Raw genomic sequence first — 24170 nt, 5'->3', positions numbered from 1 at the left:
TGGAAAGGCGCTGGTTCGAGTTAGGTCCCCAGAGTTCAGCCTCTAACTGTTTTAGTTCGCTCTCTAGTTTATGAAGGGTACGGCACAGATCGCGTAGGACCCCAAAGCTTTTGGCAATACAAATCCTGTGTATTGTGACCTTGAAAGCCTCTCACACCGTCCCCACCGAAGAGACTGAATCAATATTGGTCCAGAAGAAGGAGGTAATTTCCTCTCCAATCTCCGCCCTGAAGACTGTGTCAAGCAAGGTCTCTGGAGCAAGACGCCACAGTCGAGGGTCAGATCACAGATCGGGAGGGGCAATAGTCATGAGCACTGGCGCATGGTCTGAGTAGATTCTGGCGAGGTGGGTGGCACGTTCAATCCATGAAACAGCACCGCGAGAAACCACCCAGTAGTCCAGTCTGGCCCATGGGGCATGGAGAGCAGTGTAATGGGTACCCTCCCTGTCCCCGGGGTGAAGGTGGCACCAGGCATCAGTGAGTTCATGGCTGTGAGTATTCCCTGTATAGCTGCTTGTGTTTTGGTGTAGTGAATGGGGAGGGGGTTAGATCTGTCCATTGCCGGATTGAAAGCAGAGTTAAAATCTCCCCCCGAAATAATGTGAGTGGAGCCAATTTGCAGAATACGTCCCCACAGCATGGTGTAAAAATCCGGATCGTCTACGTTAGAGCCGTAGTAATACACTATAGTGACTGATTGAGTCCCAAGTGTACCCCAGAGTAAACAACTAAGGCCCATATGATCTTGCTGTGTGCCCCCCAGAACGAAGGGTGAGTTGTGTTTAACCAGGATCGCCACCCCCGGGATTATGTGGAGTATGAGGAGAAGACGCGTGTCATGGCCCACTTACAAGTGAACGTGGGAGGGCGGGAAGGGTCGAGGTGGGTTTCTTGCAGAACCGCTATGTGCACATGATGCCAGTCAAGGTAGGAAAGGACTTTTCTGCATTTCCGAGGATCCCGGATGGCTCTAATGTTCCAGGAGATTAGATTGAGACGTAGGGGCTCAGTGTGTTGTGGCGTGGAAGGCTATGTTATCAAGGTTAAGAAGTGGCCTGTGTAGGGTACCATACCATGTGTGCCGCAGTACAAAGTCTGTGCCTGTCAATTGGTGTAAAGAACAATACAAACAGAGAGCAAAATCCCCCTACCCTCTCCCCACCCACAGCGGCACCCCAAACGTGCCGGCAGCACTACCATCACCCAACACAACGAACACATTGCAACAGTGCAATAAGAAAGTAGTCATTATGCAAAAGAAGAGTGATCTAAGGGGAGCTCCCACGTGGGGGTACGCCAGTGTGCAACGAGTGCCTCCCCCAATGCTGTTGGTCAAGGGGGGGAGGGTATTTAGCCAAACGTGATACATTGATCAAGCAACCGCCAGCCACTGTCAAATGTCATACAGGACGAGAGAAAAGTGGTACCGTCAATTGGAGATACAGTTCACACCAACATAAGCAATATTAAGGCAAGAGTATGCAACAGTGAGATGATACAGTCATTATGCGTAGGGCATCAGCACTTATCTGTGGTTTGAGAGGAGAACGCAGTGGCACTGTAGTCCAAGACGAGCAGGCCTTGGTGAGAGCGCATACTGCTTCATATCACTCCCCAGAACTCCCAGCAGTAGTGACAGGGCGATGGCAAGTCAGGTATGTCTCAGAAGCATGAGGACAAACTGCAGCTGGGCCAAGAAGCTCATTAAGGGAAAAAAAAGGGGGGAGGACCATTGGCTACCAAAAAGTACAGATAAATGAAGTTTAGGCAGCACTCAACGATGGAGACTGGGAGAGGCGCACCGGAGACCCTCGTCTGGGTATCTTTTTTGACGTGGCGAAGGAAGTCGTCCACCTGGCGGTCAGTTGTGAAGAAGTGATGTTTATCCCGATATGTGATTCTCAGGCAGGCTGGATATAGCAGAGCATATTCAATCTGGAGCTTGCGGAGTTTTTGCTTGGCCGGGAGAAACTTACGGCGGGTCTCCTGTACCGCCATCGTGAAATCGGGGTAAATTGAGAAACTAATGCCTTCAAATTGTAAGTTCTGGTGATCTCTGGCCAGCCTCAATGCTGCATCCCGGTCCCTGTAATTTAGGAGGTGTGCAATTATTGGCCGCGGAGTGGCTCCCGGAGCTTGGCGTGGGCTGAGAGATCTGTGTGCCCGTTCTACTATGAACTGAGCGGAGAAGGCGTCTGTTCCGAAAGTGGTGCGTAGGAGTCGTTCAAGGAAGTCTTCCATTCTGCCCATATTTGTGCTCTCAGGAATTCCAGTAACGCGGATGTTGTTGCGTCGGCTTCTAGCTTCTAAGTCCTCGTTCTTGGCCGCGATTATTTTTAATAGCTTATCCATCTGGGCCATTTGGCCGTTCATCTGCGAGGTGGTGTCTTCCGTAACCGAGATACGTCTCTCCGCCTCCTTGAGTCGTTCAACCTACTTTTCCACCTTTAGGACTATGTAGTTCATGCGCGTGTTCATTAAGTCCATTTTAATCGCGAGGTCGATCAGGCTGCACCGCATATCTAACAATAGGGATTTGACCTCGTCCTCCGGGGCTGGCTGAGGGGCAGGGGAGGGCACGTTGGTCAACGGGTCCGCATCCCCAGCGCAGGAGCACATGATAGTTTTCTTGGCATCGAAGGGGAGTTCGGTCTGGCGGCCCTCAGGTTTCTCCAGTTGGAATGTGGAATGATGCACTCCTAGAGTATATCATGTGACTTGTTTTAATCGTAGTTCACCTGGGTGAGTGGTGCAGGGTTGGTAACCCTTCTGAACTCAAGGGTGTTCAATGATTGGCGATGCGGTATTTCCCTTGGGAGTAACGTCCCCAACCTTGCACTCGTGAATGAGTTTCAGTAAAGTTCTGCGAAATGTTTTTCAATGCGTTCTTTTCTTTATTTGACAATTTTCAAAATGATAATCTCATATTCAATATTTCCATTGTTTTAAATTGATTTCATACTATTGATGTCATAGTATCAATATAAGCCCAATGCATTTCGAGCATTGCCCTTCTTCAGGGGAAAATTGTCTAAACACTTTAAACTATTATCAGCATGTCAAACATGTTTTAAAAAAAGCGAGAACAGAAAACTGCCTGTGCTGTCGGTTATAGAATGGTATCTGTTTTATGTGTATTCAGCGATGTGCATTACCATTTATTTGTAAAGAGAATTCTTAGGCATATTGATTATGAAAAAAGAGCTCGAATGTAGACTGCTGTGTTTACGATGTGTTATATTTGAAAAAATGTGTGTACTCAAAAAGCGCTTCATGTGTGCTGTCTTTTGCCAGTGTGGCTTATGAGGTAATATCCAGCCGTAAAAGAATGTTCACGTGCTATTTCTCTGGCGTGTAAAGCGATACTTGCGTGCTGTCTAGCGTTTAAGGTAGTGATCAAACATGTGCTCGACAAAACCTTATTCAGTGATTTTAAAGTGATTTTAAAGTGCACTCGTACTTAGGGAAAGGTATATGTACCTGATTAATGATCGTCTTCCTCATTTCTCAAAAAGCATTCGTATTTCGCCAGAAAAGTGCTCACAATCGTGTTGGGAATTGTTTTCCTATAAACATACCGTGATATAAATTACTTTGAGTTTGCAATAACAGATCGTGACTAAACTTAGATTCGTGACTAGCTCTTAAAGGCTTGCGTCGCTTACCTTAAGTTTGCTTGCATTCTGCGTGTGGCGAAAGTAAAAGCCGAGTGTAAAACCGCGGGTATCCAAGGGACCGTTATGGTCACTGATGTGAAGGTCAGGTGTTCATGGATAGTAAAAAAATACTAACGGTGAGGGAGGGTGATTAGGAGGTGTCTGTTTTGGCTTGCAGAGGGTGCTGCAGAGCGTAGCACCAGGAAATGGCGGTCGCATCCTAATTTGCACTGTGGGATGGACCCCTCATACGCGGTCTGCCCCAAATACGATCGGATTGCGGACAGCCATCCTAATGACCCCATAATTCCTTCCTCAAAACACACAAATCCATCATTCGTAGCCTTAATAAATTTGACAAATCTAATATCCCAGTGATATGTCCAAGTATAACCCATAATGAAGAAATATCTGGCATTTAATGCTCCCCTGTCCCTGTGCCCATCCCCGTTTTAGCTTCCAGGGTTACTGAGTTTTGTGTATGCATAAACGTTTGTAAGTAAATATCTTGTGGAAAGAGCTGTGACACATAGGAGAGAATAGGAAATGCTTTGTAAAACTGCACGGATTAATAAGTATCTTAATATTAGGGCACTATTAGCTTGGTGTATATGTCATAGTAAGCTACGGGACTGGTTTCAGTTACATTTAACACCCAGATGGGGAGAGGTTGAACAACTTCTAGGTCGCTGTCCGCAGCTGCCTCTTCCTTTTAAGTATTAGTAAACCATGTGAAAAATTGTAATCCTGACAAATCTTTTGTTTTATTTAATCGACTGCAAAACTATATTCCAGCCCCATTTCCAAAGCAGTTCAAATGAACAGGGGACAGTTTCACTTTCTGTAACAAAATATTGAAGATTTCAATAAAAAAATACTAAGTCAAAAAATGAAAAAGCAGGGCAGACCCGTCCTTGCATATAAAAATATTACTGGGCAGCACAAATTCATGACAGTCAGGTCCGATTTACTAGGATTTTGCATCGCTTTGCAGCGTGCCCTGCTTTAAAATCCTTATTGGCATTTACTCAGCCGTGCACAGCCGATTTGCATGGCTTTGCATTGTTTACTAAAACCAAAGTAATGCAAGGCAGTGTGCTGCGTTACTGTGCCCTGCCTTATGTTACGTTGCGCTGGGTAGGTGGTACATGGGTGGAGTATGAGCGTTCTTGTGCATGCACAAATGTATTTTGATGCAAACCCAAATTTACAAAGACTTTTAAACCTGAATAATGTCCTAACTGACAGAGCATGATGTATTCTGCATCACACATAGAAGGAAGAAATCACCTTTTAGGATGGCTTTTGTGCAGGAAGGTATCCTTTCTTGCCTGTGTTAAGCAAACCTGCCTGTAACACACGCACCCTTGCAGCATGGCACAAGTGTGCCTTCGTTGGCAGTGCACCAGCGCAAGGAGAGAGCAAAAGTGCACCATATCTTAGGAGACATGGCACATTTCTGCTCTTCCCCTTTCACACAAAGCAACACAGCAAGTTGCCTTGCTGTCTTGACTTGCATGAAATATCAGTAAATCTGCCCAATGATTCTTATTTGCTCCAGAAAGATGTAATATTGTACAATTCCAATTTCGTACAGATAGATTTAAAGACTGACAGAACTACTCTGTCCACCAAACTGATGGCCCACCCGCCCTATTTAGGGGTAGCAGGACCACCACCATTCATTGACAGAGCCACCCATGGCTCAGTTGATGGAAAGCTTCCTCTGTTGGGCCAACACAGTAGGGGCTGTCAGCGAAGGGGCATTTGCCTCCCATCCTATTTAGGGTGAATGGTGTGATGCCCTTTTTTCTGTCTATTACTGCTAGGGAGACAGAAAAAAGCAAATAATGACTCCTGCACTCAGGAAAAAAAAATCCCTCCTGCACTCAGGAAACAAAATCCCTGGGTGTGGGTGTCATTAGTTTTTGTTAAAGTTTGTTAAAGTTTTGGTAACTGCTTCTGTCAATATTGACAGCTGTTCAGCAAACATGTGTATCTTGACAGGAAGTGCCATGACACAGTGTGAGAAGTTGGCCTGATGTATGATGTCACTAGTTCTAGTGTACACCTTATATCAGTCCAAACAACCCTTATGGTGATTGGTTGTAAAGTCAACCTTATAGACCAGCTATCCTAGTGGTAGCATGGACAAGAGCAGTCTTAGGCTAAACTCTGTATGGCATGTGAAGCCAGCTGTTATACCATTTGCAACCCCTTGAATACCAAATGAAAGGACACCACAACAGATATATAAAAAATAGAATGTATTTATTCTAGTCACAATACCCTCAGCACTCTTTATGAGATTCGAGGTAAGTACAACACAGTCTTATTCAAGCATACATTAAGTCACACAGGTAATTAATACAGTTAGGCCCTAGGGGCCACGCAAACCATATACTAAGTAGGTGGTATAAGAACCACGGTCACGAACACAGGTTAGGCCTAGGCTTAGGGAATCGCTGGGGCTACACTATACTACCAGTTACTAGGCAGTGGAAGGCCCACGGGATTCAGGTGCGGAGTGTAAACAGTCACGCGTAATGCAGAAAGTCGATAGAAATAGTACAGTTTAGAATTAAAGAGTTTTAGGACACTTCAGAAGGAGCTAGGAGTTAGAGACTTGGAAACTAGACCCTTGGATAGTCAATACCCTTGTGAACACCGGAGTACTCAAGTTACCTAGCCCACGGGCTGCGGGTCATAGGTGTGAACTTGCGTCGGGTTTCGTCGTTGACTCCTATGGATGCCCGAAGAAAAGATGCTGACAGGCAGTCAGTGAAGAGTGTCCGGTGGATCCCAAGATTGGAATCAAGAAGGAGGATACCTGCAAGCAAAAGGGGACAGAGTCTAGGTCACCAGCCAGGAGCCGGAAAGGAACCAGGAAGGAACCAGGCGAGGTTGTGAAGATGCAGGTGAAGAGGTGAAGCTTGTCGCAGCAGCCACGGGTACCAGGAGGTGTCGAGGACAACCAGAACCAGGAGACAAGCTGTCCCACGAGGGCTCTTGCTGTCGGCGGCGTCGATGTCGAGTTGGGACCCAACAAGCCTTGGCAAGCGCAACCCACGCAGGATGGAGGATTCACTTCTGTTGCAGACCAGGAAGGCCTGAGGTGCTTCTCTTTCACAGGGAAGCAAGGGCCAGGAAAATTCAGAAGGGTCCCACGCAGAACTCGTGGAGTGTGGAGGGCTGATCTTCGGTGCAGGTGGTGCTCGGGGTTGGGGCTTCTCAATCCCCAGAGTACAACTTCGAGGATGCCTCAGAAGCTGCGCTGGAAGCAAGTAGCCAATTTTCCCAGGTAGCCGGTCCCACGTCTCTCGTCGCCTCCACGGATCTCAGCGTTGCTGTGGATGTGGATCAGGGTCGGAGAAGTCTGGTCAGGCGCTGGTCAGGGTCTGCAGTTGGTTCCTCGTAGAACTTAGGCAAAGCAAAAGGCAGTTCGCTTGATGGTGCCTGTTTGCACAGGGTGGCCACTCCTTGGCCACAAGGGAGATTCTTCAGTCTTCTTCCGTAGTCGAATGTCGAAGGTCCAGAGTTTCTGTTCAAGTTTCAGTTATCAGGATAATCCAAAGTCCTAGGGACTCAGCTCCCACTCTTATACTAATCTGGGGGGCTGGGTTACCTGCTAGGTCACGCCTTATGGGTGGGACCTGGGAGGGGGGTGGTTACACCCCCTTCCCTTTGTCCAGTTTCGCGGCAGGACTGTGGCCGGAGTGCCCCAGCACCGGTTTGAACTGGACTATGCATGGAACACCTTGTGTGCCCCAGGCAATGTCTCGTTTCATTCATCCCTCCCTGCCCCAATACACTAAGGCCTGTCTGGGGTGGTGCTAGCACCTCCCAAGGCAGCAAACCAATTGTCCAAGCCTCCCTTGCCGGGATCACTCCCAGCAGCAGGAGGTCAGACTTGTGTCGCGGCAGCAGCATCCATTTTGTGATGCTGGGGCTCTGGTTAACTTTAACCGGGTAAGTAGGTACTCAACATGTCTTCTCCCTCTAGAAGGGAGGAATACTATCCTCATCGCCAGAAATGGTGTGGGGGTAGTATTCCAAAGTGTTAGACACCTTACACGACATGTTTTGATAAAGCCAAACCATAGTTACCATAACCGCGAGGATTATAAGGCACTTTAAGAGTATATGGTAGGCGATATCATAGAACAGCTAAAAGGACATGGTTCCGAAAGCTGCAGACAGGCTCAGCTCATGCTAGAGCACCATCTCACATGTTACCAAGCACTGTGCCTTCAGGATTGTTAAGGCCTGCCATAGGAGTGACTGATAGGTTACCCATGTGTCTATATATAAGGTAGGTGTAGGAATACTACACCTAAGCAAGGGGTGATTACACGAGCCCCAGCTGAGTGATCAGCCAGTTGTGTCATAATGGAAGGCCAGCCAGGGGTGGCATAATACATGCTGCAGCCCCTGGTAGGCCTAGGGTACACCCATGCCCTGGGTACCTAAGGTACACTGTACAGGGCCCTAGAGGGTGATCCTTAGCAATTGGGTTATGCACCTAAAGTACATAGTATTAATTTAGAGAGAGAACAGCTGGGCTGTGGGTCTGATTAGCAGGCCCACAGCCACATCTAAGTCGAAAACCAGTAAAGCAAAAGCAAAAAGTGGGGGTGAACATAGAAAGCAGACCCTACTCTCCTACACAACCCCCCCCCCCCCAAACTTAGGGACATTAAACTAACCTTGACCAGTTGAGTCTTCATGTTCTAAGTGGTAATATCTGGAGAGTCCATCTGCATTGGCATGGTCAGTCCCAGGTTTATGTTCCACTGTGAAGTCCATCCCCTGTAGGGAAATGGACCACCTAAGAAGTTTGGGATTTTCACCCTTCATCTGATTTAGCCACAAGAGGGGCTTATGGTCTGTCTGAATCTTGAAGTGAGTGCCAAACAAGTATGGCCTCAGCTTCTTCAAGGCCCAAACCACAGCAAAGGCCTCCCTCTCAATAGCTGACCAACGTTTCTCTCTAGGGGCCAGCCTTCTACTAATAAAAGCAATGGGCTGGTCTTGACCATCTATATTCAGATGTGAAAGAACAGCTCCCGCACCCAACTCAGAAGCATCTGTCTGGACAATGAACTCTTTGGAGTAATCTGGACTTTTCAGAATAGGTGCAGTGCACATGGCCGGCTTCAGGTCATCAAATGCCTTCTGACAGCTTACTGTCCACTGAACTTTCTTTGGCATTTTCTTAGAGGTCAAGTCATTAAGTGGTGTCACAATTAGGGGTGGGCGGAATTTGCGGAATTAACCTTCGCAAATTATCGCGAGAATGTTTAAAATTATCGCAAACAAGCAGAAATATCGCGAAGATGCGGAAGTTTTTTTCCGGCATGTTCGCGCGATTTTCTGCATGGTTGCGGGTCGCCAACTTACCCATGTGGCTGCTTGCGGGCGCGGCCATCTTGTTTTGAGTTGTTCTCGCGGTGCATGATCGCGAGAAGAAAGACGTGATCGCGCGACGCATGACGTCACTGCGGGCGCGAACTGTCGCGAGACAGCGCAAATGGCTAAAAACAATACAACATCTCATGGAGAACGCGACCGGATCAAGAAAACTTGTCGGCGAACGCAGGGATTCAGGTAAGGCGATCGCGCGCGCGCGAGAATGTATCATTTTACAGCGCGAGCAAGAAACAAATTATCGCCAAGCTGCGGAAACCGGAATTTTTGACATCTTCGCGCTCTCCGCGGAACGCAAAAATGTCAAATTATCGCAATTTCCGCGACCGGAACGATATTTTTGCCCAGGCCTAGTCACAATGGACCCATAGTTCTTAACAAACTTTCTGTAGTACCCAGTCAGGCCCAAGAAAGCTCTGACCTGTGTCTGGGTAATTAAGGAGTCCAGTCCTTTATGGTCTGGATCTTGCTCTCCAGTGGTTGAACCTGACCCCCACCTACTAGGTGGCCCAGGTACACAACCTTGCTCTGCCCTATCTGGCACTTAGTGGCCTTGATAGTGAGGCCTGCCTTTTGCAGGGCCTCTAAAACATTCCTCAGGTGGACCTTGTGATCCTCCCAGGTGGAGCTAAAGACAGCAATATCATCAAGATAAGCTGCACAGTAGTCATCCAGGCCTGTAAGGACTTGATTCACCAACCTTTGGAAAGTGGCAAGTGCATTCTTCAAGCCAAAGGGCATTACCACAAATTGATAATGTCCTCCTGGGGTTGAGAAAGCAGTTTTGGCCTTTGCACTCTCAGCTAGTCTGATTTGCCAGTAGCCTGCTGTCAGGTCAAATGTACTCAAAAACTTGGCAGCTGCCAATCTGTCAATGAGCTCATCTGCCCTAGGTATTGGGTGGGCATCTGTCCTAGTGACAGCATTGAGACCTCTGTAGTCCACGCAAAACCTCATCTCTCTCTTACCATCTTGGGTGTGAGGTTTTGGCACAAGAACTACAGGACTAGCCCAAGGGCTCTCTGAAGGTTCAATGGCTCCAACATCTTTTGTACCTCAATCTTTATGCAGTCCCTGACATGGTCAGGTTGCCTGTAGATTTTACTCTTCACAGGCAGACTGTTTCCAGTGTCCACCTCATGGGTGCACCAGTTAGTCTGACTTGGGGTCAGAGAGAACATATGTCTATAGGCCTGTAGAACTTGACTGCAGTCCTGTTGCTGATGGTTAGTGAGGCTGTCAGAAAAGACCACACCATCAACTGAACCATCATCAGGGTTCTGAGTCAGCAGGTCTGGGAGAGGGTCACTCTCTTCATCCTGCCCCTCATCTGTAGCCATGAGTAAGCCCATGTCTGCCCTGTCAACATATGCCTTTAACCTGTTGACATGAAGCACCCTGTGGGGGCTTCTGGGAGTCCCAAGGTCCACCAAGTAGGTGACTTCTCCCTTTTGTTCAACAATAGTGTGGGGTCCGGACCATTTGTCCTGGAGTGCTGCTGGGGCCACTGGCTCCAACACCCACACTTTCTGTCCTGGCTGGTACACAGTCAGCACAGCCTTTTGGTTATGCCAAGCTTTTTGGAGTTCTTGGCTTGCCTCAAGGTTTTTAGAAGCCTTCTTCATATACTCTGCCATCCTGGAGCGGAGGCCAAGTACATAGTCCACTATATCAAGCTTGGGTTGTCTGAGAGGTCTCTCCCATCCTTTCCTTACTAGACATAGGGGTCCCCTTACAGGCTGCCCAAACAAAAGCTCAAAAGGGCTGTAGCCAACCCCCTTTTGTGGGACCTCTCTGTAAGCAAACAGAAGGCAGGGTAAAAGGATGTCCCATCTTCGCCTAAGCTTGTCTGGTAAACCTTTTATCATTCCCTTTAGGGTCTTGTTGAATCTTTCCACAAGCCCATTGCATTGTGGGTGATAGGGGGTAGTGAATTTGTAGTTTACACCACACTCCTTCCACATTGCAGTCAAATATCCTGACATGAAGTTGGCACCTCTGTCAGAAATAACCTCCTTTGGAAATCCTACTCTGGAGAATACTCCAAGTAGGGCTCTTGCCACAACAGGGGCTGTTGTGGTCCTCAGGGGTATAGCTTCTGGGTACCTGGTGGCATGGTCCACTATCACCAGTATGAATCTGTGCCCAGATGCTGTCTGGGGGTCCATTGGTCCAACAATGTCTATCCCCACTCTCTCAAAGGGGACCCCCACCACAGGTAGTGGTATGAGGGGGGCCTTTGTGGTGCCACCTGATTTGCCACTTGCTTGGCAGGTGACACAGGAGCGACAAAACTCCTTGGTATCTTCTGACATGTGAGGTCAGTGAAAGTGAGGGACAAGTCTGTCCCAAGTCTTGTTCTGGCCTAAGTGTCCTGCAAGAGGAATATCATGGGCCAAGGTAAGAAGGAAGCCTCTGAAACTCAAGGGTATGACCAACCTCCTGGAAGCACCAGGCTTGGGGTCTCTAGCCTCTGAGTACACCAGCCCTTCATCCCAATACACTCTATGGGTACCTTGAGCATTCCCTGCAGCTTCATCAGCAGCCTGCTGTCTGAGGGGTTCAAGAGAAGGACAGTCTAACTGGGCCTGCCTCAGATCTGCCCTTGAAGGTCCCCCTGTCCCAAGAAACTCAACCTGATCAGGTTCCAGTTCTTCTAGGACAGTTCCTTCAGGGCTCTCAGAATCATTCTCCTGTGAGAGCTGATCCTCTGCCTGAGGCAGGGGGGAAGGCACAGCCTTACCCCTACTGCTCTTTCTCTTGGCTTGTGTCTGGTCCATTGTCCCAGGATCCAGGACCTGTTCAGTGTTGCACTTTTTGGCCTGTGACCTAGTCACAGCAAGGACATGTGCATCTATTCCCAGCATTTCTGCATGGGTCCTATACTCCACTTCAGACCACACTGAAGTTTCAAGGTCATTTCCCAACAGACACTCTACAGGAAGGTCTGAACTCACAACAACTTTCTTGAGGCCAGTTACCCCTCCCCAGGAGAAGTTAACAATTGCCACACTATGGGAGGTAGTGGCATTGCTAGCGTTGGTCACTAGGTAGTTCTCACCTAGCATGATCTGTCCAGGGTCCACAAAGGCAGGTGTCACCATTGTGACACTAGCACCTGTGTCCCTGTAGGCCTGAGCCATTCTTTGGTTGATAAAAGGAGTCTGTCTGTACTTGCCCAGGTCACTGGGACCCACAGTAGAGGACAAAGCTATGTCCCCATCACAGATCAGAACAGCCTGAGTGGGCATTCTGACTAGGCCAGAATCCACTTCAGTTCCCAGGGTTAACCCTATTACACCCTTTTGCTGGGAACCACCACTTACAGCTGGACTAGGGGGTACAGTTGCCTTAGGGGCAATGGTGGCTGGGGGCTTGTCCTTTTTGGTGCACTCACTAAACCAATGGGAATTGGACTTACAATAGTTACACCAAGGTTTCTTTTGGCCATCTTTCTTTTTATCCTTTTTGGGACCACCCTCCCCCTGAGCCTTTTGGGGGCCTGGTGAAGACTTCTGGTCTTTTGATTTCTGCTCATTACCCTTATGGTCTGCCTTTTTCTGATCACCGCCCTGGTTCTGGTTTTTCTGCTTAACTCCATTCCTGACCCATCTATCTGCATTCTTTCCCAATTCTTGGGGAGAAGTCAGATCAGAATCAATCAGGTGTTGATGCAGTAGCTGATTTTGACAGTTGTTTAGGATTTGCTCTCTCATGATCAAATTATACAATCCTGTATAGTCCTTAACCTTACTTCCCAATAGCCAGCCTTCCAAAGCCTTAGTGGCACAATCTACAAAGTCAGTCCAGTCCTGAGTCTGTGTCTTCTGGGTATCCCTGAACAACAACCTGTATTGTTCAGTGGTTAGGCCAAACCCATCAATCAGAGCACTCTTCAGGACAGTGTAATTGTCAGCATCCACATCACTAACTGTGAGGAGCTTGTATCTACCTTTCTCAGAGAAGGAGAGCCACAAGATAGCTGCCCACTGACTTTGGGGTACCTGCTGTACTTTGCAAGCCCTCTCCAAAGCAGTTATCCATTTGTGGATGTCATCCCCACACTTGTAGGGAGGGACAATCTAGCTCAGGTTTCTATTGTCATAGGACCTGTCTCTATCTTTAGGGATAGTGCTGCCACCAGGAAGCAGGAAGAACCCAGAGAGTCCACCTCCCCCCGTTCAGATCCAAGGCTACCGAAGTCATCTGCGGCGTTCCGCAAGGATCATCACTCAGCCCCACCCTCTTCAACATCTACATGAGCCCACTTGCGGCCATCGCACGCCAACACAACCTCAACATCATCTGCTACGCCGACGACACCCAGCTGATCCTCTCTCTCACCAACGACCCAGCCACCGCCAGAACCAACCTACATGAAGGGATGAAAGACGTAGCCGAGTGGATGATGAACAGCCGCCTGAAACTGAACTCAGACAAGACGGAAGTCCTCATCCTTGGATCATCACCCTCTGCCTGGAACGACTCCTGGTGGCCCCCGGCCCTGGGCAACGCACCCAAACCAACGGACCACGCACGCAACCTGGGCTTCATCCTGGACTCCTCCCTCTCGATGACCAGACAAGTCAACGCCGTCTCATCATCATGTTTCAACATCCTACGCATGCTCCGAAAGATCTTCCTATGGATCCACACCGAAACCAGGAAGACGGTCACCCAGGCACTCGTCACCAGCCGACTGGACTATGGAAACACCCTCTACACCGGAACAACAGCCAAGCTACAGAAAAGACTCCAACACATCCAGAACGCCTCCGCACGACTCATCCTGGACATCCCCCGTCACAGCCACATCTCCGGACACCTGAGAGACCTGCACTGGCTCCCCGTCAACAAGAGAATCACGTTCCGACTCCTCACCCACGCACACAAGGCTCTCCACGACCTGGGCCCCAGGTACCTCAACGACCGCCTGACATTCTACACTGCCACCCGCCAGCTACGATCGACCAGCCACGCCCTCGCCGCCGTTCCACGCATCCGAAGAGCCACCATGGGAGGAAGATCCTTCTCCTACCTGGCAGCCAAGACGTGGAACTCCCTCCCCATCCACCTCCGTCAGACCCAAGACCACTTCTCCTTCAGGAAGCAACTCAAGACCTGGCTTTTCGAGCAGTAGCAGACCCCCCTCCCCCAAGCGCCTTGAGACCCTCCGGGTGAGTAGCGCGCTATACAAATTTTGTGATTGATTGATTGATTGACCAGTGGGTCCTAACCCACTTAACTTTTGCTCTCTGGCCAGAGCAAGTCTCTTTGGCAAGGGCAAGTTCTTCCCTTTCAATCCTCAGATTGACTTCCCTCATTCTGGCCTGATGCTCTTTTCTCTGTGGAGAAGTCATTCCCCTATGAGAAGAGGCATGGGAGCTATTAGAGACATGGGAGTGGACAGATTCCCTGGAAGGGGATCTTCCTCTCCCATCTCTCTGGTTAAGTCCACCTGGGGGTTTGAATGCGGGGGATCCCATTCTGACTCCCATGTAGGCTTAAGTTAGCCTGGCTAAGTCTCCCAACTTGGACCTGGCTGTCTACCTCATCTTCTGAAGTCCCTTCTGACTCATCTGTAGAGGGTAGACCCTCACCTGTACCTAGGGTACTATCCTGGGAGGCTCTCTGAGCATCATACTCTTCTAAGATCTCCACTAGTTGAATGAGGGTAGGGTTTGAACCCTGTTTTAACTTTCTGGAGGTACACAATTGTCTCATCTCCTGAAAAGTTAGGGTATCATATCTAGAGGGTATCTTTTTAGGATTTACCCCTCCTGAGAGAGAATCATCTTGATCTGCTCTCAGAGACATGATCTAGTGAGGGTGTGGTGTGTGCACCTACCTACACTAGTTGTATCTACTAAAACCTCTCTAGCAGTTGTAGTCAGGGTGTGCTAGGCCCTTCAACCTACAACAACTAAGTTCAGTAGAACTTAAGTATTTATAAGCTATGTTATATGTACCTGACAAATATCTTTGTGATCTTTCAATTTGATATCTCAAGATTGCAATGGTATTACAACAGCAAGCTCAGATCCCACTGCTGCCACCAATGTGGGAAGTTGGCCTGATGTATGATGTCACTAGTTCTAGTGTACACCTTATATCAGTCCAAACAACCCTTATGGTGATTGGTTGTAAAGTCAACCTTATAGACCAGCTATCCTAGTGGTAGCATGGACAAGAGCAGTCTTAGGCTAAACTCTGTATGGCATGTGAAGCCAGCTGTGATACCATTTGCAATCCCTTGAATACCAAATGAAAGGACACCACAACAGATATATAAAAAATAGAATGTATTTATTCTAGTCACAATACCCTCAGCACTCTTTATGAGATTCGAGGTAAGTACAACACAGTCTTATTTAAGCATACATAAGTCACACAGGTAAGTATTACAGTTAGGCCCTAGGGGCCACGCAAACCATATACTAAGTAAGTGGTATAAGAACCACGGTCACGAACACAGGTTAGGACTAGGCCTAGGGAATCGCTGGGGCTACACTATACTACCAGTTGCTAGGCAGTGGGAGGCCCACGGGATTCAGGTGCGGAGTGTAAACACTCACGCGTAATGCGTAAAGTCGATAGAAATAGTACAGTTTAGAATTAAGGAGTTTTAGGACACTTCAGAAGGAGCTAGGAGTTAGAGACTTGGAAACTAGACCCTTGGATAGTCAATACCCTTGTGAGCACCGGAGTACTCAAGTTACCTAGCCCACGGGCTGCGGGTGCATAGGTGTGAACTTGCATCGGGTTTCGTCTTTGACTCCTATGGATGCCTGAAGAAAAGATGCTGACAGGCAGTCAGTGAAGAGTGTCCGGTGGATCCCAAGATTGGAATCAAGAAGGAGGATACCTGCAAGCAAAAGGGGACAGAGTCTAGGTCACCAGCCAGGATCCGGGAAGGAACCAGGAAGGAACCAGGCGATGTCGTGAAGATGCAGGTGAAGAGGTGAAGCTTGTCGCAGCAGCCACGGGTACCAGGAGGCATCGAGGACAACCAGAACCAGGAGGCGAGCTGTCCCACGAGGGCTCTTGCTGTCGGCGGCGTCGATGTCGAGTTGGGACCCAACAAGCCTTGGCAAGCGCAACCCACGCAGGATGGAGGATTCGCTTCTGTTGCAGACCAGGAAGGCCTGAGGTGCTTCTCTTTCACAGGGAAGAAAGGGCCAGTCTGGAGGAGCCAAACCAGCGGTGGAAAGTTTAAGGTTCATCGTCACCCAGGCTACTAGCCAACGGGCAAGCAACCGGACAGACGCGTCGAGCAGGAAAATGCAGAAGGGTCCCACGCAGAACTCGTGGAGTTTGGAGGGCTGATCTTCGGTGCAGATGGTGCTCGCGGTTGGGGCTTCTCAATCCCCAGAGTACAACTTCGAGGATGCCTCAGAAGCTGCGCTGGAAGCAAGTAGCCAATTTTCCCAGGTAGCCGGTCCTACGTCTCTCGTCGCCTCCACGGATCTCAGCGTTGCTGTGGATGTGGATGTGGGTCAGGGTCGGAGAAGTCTGGAGGTCAAAGCGCTGGTGGGGCTCTGCAGTCGGTTCCTCGTAGAACTTAGGCAAAGCAAAAGGCAGTTCGCTTGATGGTGCCTGTTTGTACAGGGTGGCCACTCCTTGGCCACAAGGGAGATTCTTCAGTCTTCTTCCGTAGTCGAATGTCGAAGGTCCAGAGTTTCTGTTCAAGTTTCAGTAATCAGGATAATCCAAAGTCCTAGGGACTCAGCTCCCACTGTTATACTAATCTGGGGGGCTGGGTTACCTGCTAGGTCACACCTTATGGGTGGGACCTGGGAGGGGGGTGGTTACACCCCCTTCCCTTTGTCCAGTTTCGCGCCAGGACTGGGGCTGGAGTGCCCCAGCACCGGTTTGAACTGGACTATGCATGGAACACCTTGTGTGCCCCAGGCAATGTCTCGTTTCATTCATCCCTCCCTGCCCCAATACACTAAGGCCTGTCTGGGGTGGTGCTAGCACCTCCCAAGGCAGGAAACCTATTGTCCAAGCCTCCCTTGCCGGGATCACTCCCAGCAGCAGGAGGTCATACTTGTGTCGCGGCAGCAGCATCCATTTTGTGATGCTGGGGCTCTGGTTAACTTTAACCGGGTAAGTAGGTACTCAACATGTCTTCTCCCTCTAGAAGGGAGGAATACTATCCTAACTGCCAGAAATGGTGTGGGGGTAGTATTCCAAAGTGTTAGACACCTTACACGACATGTTTTGATAAAGCCAAACCATAGTTACCATAACCGCGAGGATTATAAGGCACTTTAAGAGTATATGGTAGGCGATATCATAGAACAGCTATAAGGACATGGTTCCGAAAGCTGCAGACAGGCTCAGCTCATGCTAGAGCACCATCTCACATGTTACCAAGCACTGTGCCTTCAGGATTGTTAAGGCCTGCCATAGGAGTGACTGATAGGTTACCTATGTGTCTATATATAAGGTAGGTGTAGGAATACTACACCTAAGCAAGGGGTGATTACATGACCTTGCCCCAGCTGAGTGATCAGCCAGTTGTGTCATAATGGAAGGCCAGCCAGGGGTGGCATAATACATGCTGCAGCCCCTGGTAGGCCTAGGGTACACCCATGCCCTGGGTACCTAAGGTACACTGTACAGGGCTCTAGAGGGTGATCCTTACCAATTGGTCATGCACCTAAAGTACATAGTATTAATTTAGAGAGAGAACAGCTGGGCTGTGGGTCTGGTTAGCAGGCCCACAGCCACATCTAAGTCGAAAACCAGTAAAGCAAAAGCAAAAAGTGGGGGTGAACATAGAGAGCAGACCCTACTCTCCTACACACGGGTTTCTATAAAGGTGCATAGATCTCCACTGAGCCTGCGGTGATCTCTAAATTTCGCCGAGGGAAGTCCATGGGGGTGGCAGAATGAATGTCCTCCATCTGACGGCTGGAGTATCATCCAACAACCTTGAAATCTGGTGCTCTGTTCACTCATAGTCAGCCAGGGGAATCCTTACTAATTTCAAGAGGAAAAATGTTTTTGTAAGAAGACACAATTTAAAATAAATCAAAACCGAGAATATATCTGGGGCAATATACAGCACTTGTAAAATGTTGTCATTTTACTCTAAATATATATATTTCAGGGAACCAAAACCTGTTGCTTTGGCGTTGCCCCTGACTTCTAGAATTTGGGGAAAGGCCAATTGTTTTAAGGACATTCTTGATAATACTTGATCCCCAAGAACAACAGCCAGATATAAATAGCAGCTTCAGCCTGATATAACATTACCGCTAAAACATGTTCTAAGAATCAAGTACATGTCAGCATTGGCTCTTCAATATATAAGTTTGAATCAGCAAAACAGCCTCAGATCATCAAAAGCAGATAACTTCTCAATTTTATGAAAAAGTTTCCCTGATGGCAATTGCTGGGGAGTCAGTCTGATAAACTGATTGTTGTCTACTCTATTTGTAGATCCACCATAAATTCAAGATAGTGTTACAGCATCTACTCATGATATACCCTCAGAAGGTTGAGTAAAACGCACATGTTGAATAACCAAAAATGTCCAATGTATTAGTTCCATATCTCAGCCTTTTTGTCATTAATGCTTGGAACTCCTGTACAATTAGATCAGAACTTTGTCCAGGATTTATCAAACTTTGACGCTACACGTCAACACAACTTGCTGCGCAGCATCAAATGGAGAGAGATGGAATTCAATAAAACAACTTTACCTTTACATAACCATTTCACAAAAGTGAGCTTTGAAATATATCAGGCAATGAGAGAGGTGATGATTTTTGGGTCCCCCCTAATGTAGGGTGAGGACCAAGCAGCCGTCTTGAACACAAAGAGCATATCATGCTGAATGATTCGGTGGTGGTCCCTTCCTCCTAGGACCAACCCAACCAAAATTATGGGCAAAAAAACGATGCCAACCAAAGGCCCCGCAAGGCATTATGGGGCGAGATTCTAGAGTGCAGTGAAGACTCGTAATATGCTTGGCAGGACAGCGGCGGTCCCGCTAAGCTTATTGCGACCTCCTGGCTGCCCCAACACCACCAGGGAATGGCGGTGACAAAGCTCGGGAATGAATCTGCTTCTTCCTCACCGGCCGAACACAGAGAGGCAGACTACCTCCGTTCCTCTCAGTACCCGAAGATATCAGCTGGAGTGCCTCAGTGCCCCTCCCTCAGCCCCATGCTTTTCAACATCTACATAGTGCCGCTCGCAGCCATCGTCAGGAACCACAGACTCAACATCGTCTCCTATGCTGATGACACCCAGCTGATTCTCAGACTCACCAACGAACCAACAGTCGCCAAGAACAAATTTCACAACGGGATGAAGGCTGTCACCACCTGGATGAAGAACAGATGCCCCAAGCTCAACTCAGAGAAGACTGAAGTCCTAATTATGAGCTCCACCCACTCAGCCTAGGATGACTCCTGGTGGCCCGCAGCACTTGGAACTCACCCACACCCACAGACCACGTACGAAACCTCGTCAGCATCAAGGACTCCACGCTCCCCATGAGCTGCCAGATCAACGTTGTTTCATCATCATGCTTCCACACGCTATGCCAGCTCCGATAGATAATCAAATAGATCCCCACTGAAAACAGAAAGACAGTCACCCACGCACTCGCCAGCAGCAGAATCAACTACAGCAATGCACTCTACACCGGCATCACCCAGAAACTCCTCAAGAATTTGAAGAAGTTTGAGAACGCTGCAGCCAGACTCATCCTCAACATCCCCCGCCGCACCCACATCACCCAGCCACCTAACAGACCTCCACTGGCTCCCAGTCAACAAAAGAATCATCTTCAAGCTCCGCACCCACGCCTACAAAGCCCTACATGATGCAGGACCTGTGTACCTCAACCACCGTCTCTCATTCCACGCAGCCACCAGAGACCTCTGCTCTGCACAACTGGTCCTGGCTACCGTCTCACGTATCAGCAAGACCACAGCCAGAGGAAGATCCTTCTCCAACCTCGCAGCAAACATCTGGAACACCCAGCCTCTCCACCTCAGGCAATCACAGTCACTGCCTCAATTCAGGAAGGACCTCAAAACCTGGCTCTTCAACTGAACCACAGTGCCTCAGCGGACCTGCAGCTCTCTCCCCCTCCCCAGCGCCTTGAGACCATTACAGTTGAATAGTCTCGCTTCACAAGGCACTGATTGATTGATTGACCTAGAGATGGTAAGCCAATGCAGCCCAGAAACACATTTAGGGGCATATTTACAAGCCCCTTGCGCCACTTTTGCGTCACTTTTCTCATGTTAAAAATGATGTAAAAGTGGCGTAAGGGGCTTGTAAATAAGCCCCTTAATATGTATTTCCGGGAGGTATAGTGAAAATCTCTCCCATATTTAACTAATGGCAATAAGTCCAGTGGTAATGCAGTTGGGAAAATAAGTAGGTGTGCAGTCTATACAAGTTTGTGTTATGTTCTTCAAGTCAATATTTGCGCGCCAGCATTAGTGAAAGAACAGAATCTGACTTTCTTAACAATAGCTTGTCAAACATGGAATGAACAGAGTCAGTTGTGAGAGCATTGCTTGTCTTGGATGTCTTCGGGAGGTGTGTGCAATATTATGGGACTATGGTAGTGAGCTGGTTAATTTTATTTCAATATGTTGTAGCTCCAGGGACACAGGTACCTGCTCTTCATTGTGATCATACGTATCAGGGCAAAATCCATCAACAAAATCTCAGGGACCAACAATGGAGGTGAAGAAAGTCGTCGTTCAGTGCCCACTGCAGACTCGGCCATCCTTTAGAGACATATTTCAGGACTGTGGGGTCTACAATACTTTAAAAAATAAAATAAAGAGAGACAAAGAAGCAAGGTTGAAGCCATCTAGACATCATCAGAAGTGCTCAGGGCCCACCATAGAGAAGGTATCAATCATATGATGAGCTAAACGTATAAAAAAGACAGGATACAAGAGTGGTGTAGATGGCCACTCATGCAACCATGGGCAACATCAAAAATATACCTGTTGGTGTTTACGTTTTTGATTTATATAGCAGTAATACATTTGTTGTTACAAAAATCACATTGTAAAGCATAGTTTTAAAAGATGAGGCACATCACAAACCACAATATGGGTATATTTTGACTGGCAAAATAATATATAAAAGCACAAATAAAGGGTACAAAACATCAACTTAGAATCAAAAACATGTTTCAGGTACTTGAGCAAATTACTTTACAAAAAATCTTCATCGTGCTAACAGGTACTAGGCAGACGTATCTCTATTTTAGTAAATAAAAAAATAAGAAACATATTCTTTCATTCACACTTACCCTGACTCACAGGTAGTGTCTCCAGACTGGCAGTGTCTGTGCCCTGATTGCATCAACCATCCCTGGTGCAAGGAGTGCCCCACCTGCTCCTCCACTGGAGTCACACCCTCCTGGGTGCTTGGTCCTCCTCCAGGCTGCACATGTAATGGTATTTGTTCCTACTTCCTGTGCTTGTATTCATGCCACCGCTTCTTGCATTCTGCAGCAGTCCTCTGTGTTGGTGTGAATGTACTCATTTTGTCAACTATAGCTCTACATAAAGTTTTCTTCTTGGATAATGATCATTCGGTGGTGGCAAACTGATTCTCCTCTTGCTTTGTCACTCCTGAAAACAAAATCCTATTTTCCTCTTCAGTGAAATTCACTTCCTCTCTCTGTTACCTTCCTGGACAGTGCCTCCTTCTTGGAAAATACCCTCCTGGGTGGTAGCACCCTCCTGCTGCGCCATGGTGAGAGTGGGGAAATGTTATGTGAGGTTTGCATAGTTTTTAAAATGAAAAGCGATGTAAATGACTCATACGTGTTAAGTCCGACACCAGTACCCGCAGAGGCTCTATTCTCTTTTTAGCTAAGATTCTGACCCAGCACAGAAGGCACATGTGGCCCCTCAGAACACTGATGATGCACTGTCTCAAGACCTGCAAAATGCCAATGTACTAGAATATATCTCATGAAACATAGCTTGACATTGATAGAGCGTCATGTGATTCTGAAATTTGTAGGGCTGCATCATATTTACCGTAAGTCAGCACCCGCATATTAATCAATGTATGTTGAGAAGCTTTAGAAATGTATTATTAGAACTTATTTAACATAGGGGTGATTAGAAATGTAATAATGCTTTTGTGAAAATCAACGTTGCATGTTATCGTGAATGTATTTAGCAAATGCATAATGATTAGGGATTGTGCAAGGCAATGTATTAGGTTAAACGCGTGCCATGTAAAAGTTACAAGTGTAGGTTGCTTATCCACGTATATGAGAATAATGAGCTAATGCTTAGAGTATGATTTAATAGTGTGTTTAACGTGTAAAGGGCTGACTGCATATACGTTAAAAGAGAAGGGCCTGTTCATTTTCTTATGTTAGCTAACGTTGTAGGCCGAAAATGATTTCCCTTGGTAAAGGCTTTGGGTTACTCGAGGATAGAATATTGTACAGAAGTGAAATGGTTTTTCTCGTTCCCATGTTTCTGTTGCAGGTGCAAGGACATTTAGCTCGTAAGTGAGACTAGGTCTTTGTTTTAGGAGTTAGGATGCTGCGAGAAGCCGACAGGGAAGTACATTGGAATGTGGAGATGATACTTTCAGAGGAGAAGGTGCCTGGGACCCAAGGTCAAGCTAACCATCGTTGGATGCCAGACCGGCTTGTAGGAAAACTACTGGGAGAAGACCTGGCTGAAGAGGTGTGCCGGAGGGCGTGTTCTACGATTATGGGGTTTTGTATTAGGGACTGTTAGACCTGGCATCATTGGCATGAGTCTCTCCTCCATTTTTTTCTGTTTGCCTCCTCTGTTTACGATGTTTTTGCTGGATTATTGCTTTGGGCACTGTGCCACTGCTGATCAGTGCCACGGTGCAAGTGCTCCCTATGCTAAATTGTTACGTTGATTGGTGTTACCATGATTGGCTTGGTTGACTTACTGTTCAGACCCTAGTCTAGTGCACTGCGCGTGCCAAGGGCGTGTAAGTTAACTGCTGCTGGTGGGCTTGCAGCACTGGTTGTGCCACCCACAGAAGCAGCGTGCAAAACGTGTCTCAGGCCTGCCACCGCGGCGCCTGCGTGCAGTCCCTGACTGCCATGTCGACTTGGTAAGGAAACCTACTTGCCAGTCTCTAAACCTTCACTTTGCCACCTTTCAGACACCTCTATGGTAGGCCCTAGGGCAGGGTGCATTGTTGGTAAAAGGTAGGTCATGCCCTGATGTGTGTGGCATGACCTAATAGTGAATTACAGCCATTTTCGTTTTTCACTATTGAAGGGCTACCTGCCTCCAATAGGCCAGACTGGGCAGACTGATTATTAACTCCTTTATAATCTATCTGACTCAGGGAGCATGGTAGCAAGTCGAGTTTCGTATCCCTGAACTCAGAATTTAATAACACACCCTTTAGGATGGATGGTTTTTAAATTCTATGTTTGAAAATAGCACTTTTAGAAAGTGGCTATTTTCTTGTCCAACTATCTACCGGTCTCTGCTGGTTTGGTGTGTGTGTCAGGGGCTGAGTGGCTCCAGAGGTCTGAGTGAGTCAGTGTGGGGTGAATGGGGCGTTTACACGTAGAGTGAGGGAAGAGTAGCCTGCCCTGCCTGACACAATACTGGCCCCGCCTCCTGCTGGGCGACTGATAGCCCTGCTCCTACCAGTGACAATACTGGCTCCGCCTCCTGCTGGGCGGCTGAGGACTCTGCCCTGCCCAGTGAATAGGCCAGGTGCCTCTGCCTGGCAACACCCACAACAAACCTGAGATGGTGGGAATCGCCCTGCTTGGACAAAGGGAACAAAGGGAAAAAGGGGTATAAGAGAAGGACCCCTGAACCAAGAGATCAGATCACTTCTGACAAGGAAACCTGTACCAAGGACAAGAAGCCTGCTGATCTAAGGACTTGCCTCCCCTTTCTGCCAGAGTGCTGTTTTGCTGTGGAGGAACCTGAAAGCTGCTTCTTTATTTTTGCCAAGGAACAAGGAGAGAGGAACTTGGTGTGTACTCTCTGAACACTTGCTAGAAAATCTCCAAGGACTGGAAGAGTGCCAGTCTCCTGCTGAAGTCACAGGGCCAAAGGAC

General features: G+C 48.0%; 1 long non-coding RNA gene across 1 annotated transcript in view; it reads right to left on the bottom strand.

Annotated features, from left to right (window-relative positions):
- LOC146835363 (uncharacterized) overlaps positions 1–3765 on the bottom strand; it is a 98522-nt gene extending 94757 nt beyond the window's left edge. The window contains exons 1-2 of the long non-coding RNA XR_014960426.1: positions 3668–3765; positions 3483–3568 (exon numbers count right to left, since the gene is read on the bottom strand). This is a non-coding gene — a long non-coding RNA (uncharacterized LOC146835363). The remainder of the gene's footprint in view (positions 1–3482; positions 3569–3667) is intronic.
- Positions 3766–24170: the final 20405 nt, after the last annotated feature.

The sequence above is a fragment of the Triturus cristatus genome, chromosome 4_2 (genome assembly GCF_964204655.1).
Source record: "Triturus cristatus chromosome 4_2, aTriCri1.1, whole genome shotgun sequence".
NCBI lineage: Eukaryota > Metazoa > Chordata > Amphibia > Caudata > Salamandridae > Triturus > Triturus cristatus.
The sequence above is the reverse complement of the archived record's forward strand: the minus strand, read 5'-3'. Positions and strand labels throughout refer to the sequence as shown.